Below are 4,176 nucleotides of genomic sequence, written 5' to 3' on the forward strand. Positions count from 1 at the left end.
CAGCCACGTGGGCTGGTTGGGCAGCGCTCTCGGGACAGTGTGGCTGCAGCCATAAAGCTGCACTTACAAGACAGACTGGATTAGGCCCAGGGCCCAGAGTTTGCCAGCTCCTGCTCTAAAGCGATGCAAAGGACAGTCATTTATGAAAAGCGGCCAGTGGCCCTGTTGGTTCTCATGTGCCAACCTTTGGAACATGCCAGGTTTTTTCAAAAGTAAGTGTTGTCAGACAACTGAGCTCTGCCTTCTTAGTGTTGCTTGCACATACACATGTGCACACACATACATGCACATGCACACACGCATGCCACACATGCACGTGTGTACATACATGTACACAACATGCATACACACGTGCACACACAACACATGTGTATACACATGCACTCACATGTGCACACACCACATACACACATAGCACATACACATGTGTATACACACGTGCACACACCACATATACACACGTGCACACATGCACACAGAACACACGAAGGGCTCCCGCCAAGGCCGCTGGCTGCCGTCCTCGCTCAGGTTCCATGGCCCCGGCCCGGCTGGGCCGCACGGGAGCGGCACCTCCCATGTCTCTTGTGGAGCTCTCCGGGGCCGTAACTCGGAAACTCCTGGCCGAGGGCGGCTGCTCTGCGGCTTCCGCTCCCCGGAGAAATGGACAAAGTGACTCCAAAGCTGCAGCTTGGATTTAGTCCCTGGGGGAGTGGGGGGCAGGAGCAGAGCTTTCTGGGCCTTGTCCTATGAACTCGAGGGGCCCCTGTGCTCAGAGGAGCAAGGGTCGCAGGTGTCCTTTGGGGGGAGCTGCGGTCTGCGGGTCCGTCCCCTCCAGGAAGGGCAACGTGCCCGGCTAACCAGGGCCTGCCACACGGCACGGGGTCCCTCACGGAAGGTGCCGGGCCCTGACAGAAGAGGCTCCACGCTGCTGGGCAGTGGCCCCAGACAGCTTGCCTTCAGCAGAAATGAAGTAGATTTGGACACTTAGTGCCATTTGTGAATGAAATGTCCCCATTCTGTGCATTGAGCGTGTAAAGTGGCCACAAAGCCGCTAGCTGCAGGATGAAGAGTGTGGTTCAGGAGTGGTTAAACGACGCTACGCCCCTCAATTGTCTTGTTCTTCGGGAAAATGGTACAATGAAAAGCTGTCCATCAGCAACCGGAGTCCCGCGGTTCAAGGCCTGTGTGATGCCCACATGGCAGTGGCCACACGTGGCACAGAGTCCGAGGAGGAGCACGTAGGAGTCATCCTTCCCACATGCTGGCCGAGTGGCTGCTGTGGCCCATGCCCAGGAGAGGCCTAGGACACAGGGACCGTTTCTCTTCAGTTTTCTGCTGGACAGAAGCTGATGCTTTGGCGTTCAACTATGACCGCCCTCAGTCTGGCCACATTCCAGGAGCTGAAACCTGTGGTCCCTGCTGCAGGGACGGCAGGGTCTACTTGAAGAGACCAAAACAATGGGAAGAAAAATGCAAACTGTGTGGTCACATGCAAATGACGTGAAGGCAAGAGCAGCTCCCGCTCTCAGAGGCGGAGGGGGTGGGACGCGGAGACAGAGACCAGCTGCCCTGCAGGACTCCACGAGCAGAGTTGGGTCCCCTGGGCCTGGGGAGGGTCTGAGCAGAGAGCGGAGGAGCAGAGAGCATTTCGTCACTCGAGCCCCGAGGGCTGTGCAGGGGTCTTCGACGTGCAAACAGGTGCAACGACCTCCCCGACCTCCCCGGCCTCCCCGGGTAGAGGCCCCGACACCCAGGCCCCGCTGGGGAGTGATTAATATAACCCAGCCTGGGGTCGTGGCAGAGTCGGACACGAGGTGGAGGAGGGAGCCCTGGGCCGGGTCGCTGCACAGCCTTGAATGCCCAGACACATGTTGGGATTTTGTCCTGGAGGCAACATGGAGCCATCAAGGGATTTGTTTTTTTTGGTTTTTTTTTTTTGTTTGTTTGTTTGTTTGTTTTGAGACAGAGTCTGGCTCTGTTGCCTGGGCTAGAGTGAGTGCTGTGGCGTCAGCCTAGCTCACAGCAACCTCAAACTCCTGGGCTCAAGCAATCCTCCTGCCTTAGCCTCCCGAGTAGCTGGGACTACAGGCATGCGCCACCATGCCCGGCTAATTTTTTCTATATATATTTTTAGTTGTCCAGATAATTTCTTTCTATTTTTAGTAGAGACGGGGTCTCGCTCTTGCTCAGGCTGGTCTTGAACTCCTGACCTCAAGCGATCCACCCACCTCGGCCTCCCAGAGTGCTGGGATTACAGGCGTGAGCCACCGCACCAGGCCCCATCAAGGGATTTGCAGCAGAGCGTGTGCAAAATCACAATTTTTTCTGGAAGGCAGCCTCCCTCTGCCTTTGGGAAAAAAGCAAAATCGGTAGCAGGCCTGTGGGGCCCTGAGGGGTGTGCCCAGCCCAGCCCACCAGCACCAGCTCGGATCAGGCGGCGCTCCCCTCCTGAGCTTCCCAGTAGGAGGGTGCACCTGCTCCTGCCTGCCCGGGACACGGCAGCCTCAGGCCGCCCTCCACCCACATCGGTCCTAATTTAATACGTGCCTCTGCTCAGAGCCTAGCAGGCAACGCTTTGATTTGAAAAACCTTATACCAATGTCAAATTTAATATGGGCATAAATTTGCATCTACAAATCTTGGTGTGTGATATCACCTTTATTTTATTCAAATTAAATTAAATCCAGCTCCAAACGAATACACATTCCACCAAAGCTCATGGGAAATGCTGTCTCGGTGACGACGGGGTTTCTCTGACGCCCCCGAGTGGTGACAGAGTCCCATCTCGAAGGGTCTAAAACGGAGTCAAACCTCCAGGGAAGGCCTTCCCCAGCGGCTGCCCAGGGACCCCCATGAATCCTTGTGTGCCCTGGAGGCGCGGTGGCTGGCTGGGGAGGGTGGGTGCCGTCCCTGTGGGGGGCTCTCGGGAGGACGGGAGGCCGCGCTGAAGCACTCTTGGACGCTCCCATCCCGGCCCTCTGGAAACAATGGCTCGGACGCTGCTGTCTCCCAACCACCACGGCAGGAGCCTGTCCAGGGAGAAGAGGCAGGACAGCGGCGACATGTGGTCGTCACCTCTGCTGTCCCTGCTGAGTGCAGCGGCATGCCCAGAATTCTATAAGACAGCAAGCTGTGGCACTGTGGGGCTGCTCCCCTCTCGCTGGCGGGAGCCAGTGCCCGAAGAGGATGATCCCACTTGCGGTTGGGGCAGTGAATTTGCACCGGGGGGAAGAGGGGTCAGGCCGGGTCCTGGCCCCCCTCAGAGCCCGCACTGCCCGGAGCGTGTGGCGGATGGGAAAAAGCTTGTGGCCGGCAGCCTTGCCCCAGAGCAGATAAGCTCCCAGATGGCACCTCTTTGCAGGACGGGGACAGTCCCCCCCCAGTCCACTCACTAGATTGTAGAACTCGCCAGGCAGCAAAATTGCACGGACACCAGGAGCTCATCTGAGCAGATCCAAGAGTCACACCAAATACAAGCAGGGTCAGGCTCGGGTCAGCCTCGGTGGCAGACTTGCTGGGCGCGTGTCCCTCATTCAGGGTCCTGGGCACTCCCAGAGCCGCCCGCTGGACCCAGAAACACAGCCCCTGAGGCTCCTCAGCTCCCGCTTCCTGTCCCTGCACCCCGCGAACCCCCTGCAGGCTGAGCTCCCTGCGCTGCCAGCCACGGCCTTCCCTGATGGCACCCAAGCACTGGGCCCCGGTGGCCTCTGTGGTGGGCACATGCGTTGGGTGGGTCCCCAGTTCTGCCCTCTCTCTCGTCACCTGCTGTGCCAGCCCCAAGGTCCACCAGACGGGCCGGAGACCCTGCTCCAAAGCACAAGCCCCGAGACTCGCCACGATGTTCACGTCCACCCGAGAGGAGCATTTTAGTCAAATCTTGATCACAAGACTCCTTCAGGGACTTTATTAGTGAGGGAGAATCTGAAACAGGCTCCTATTGTAGTGAATCCCCTGCGGCAGGCAGGCACCACGTGGGAAAGCTCGGGAGAGGCGCACGCAGCGGAGCTGCAAGTCGGACCCTGCTCTGTGTGCGCGGGCTGAGCCACCAGACAGACGTGCGCTCGCCGAGCCTCACCCATGAGACAGGAACGGCCACCTCTGCCCTTCGGGGATTCATGGTAAACATGCGGGAGAGAAAAAGGGTTCCAGCACACCCGCGGTTTCATTTGAGGTCCT

This window comes from Lemur catta, chromosome 2, assembly GCF_020740605.2.
Source record: "Lemur catta isolate mLemCat1 chromosome 2, mLemCat1.pri, whole genome shotgun sequence".
Classification (NCBI taxonomy): domain Eukaryota; kingdom Metazoa; phylum Chordata; class Mammalia; order Primates; family Lemuridae; genus Lemur; species Lemur catta.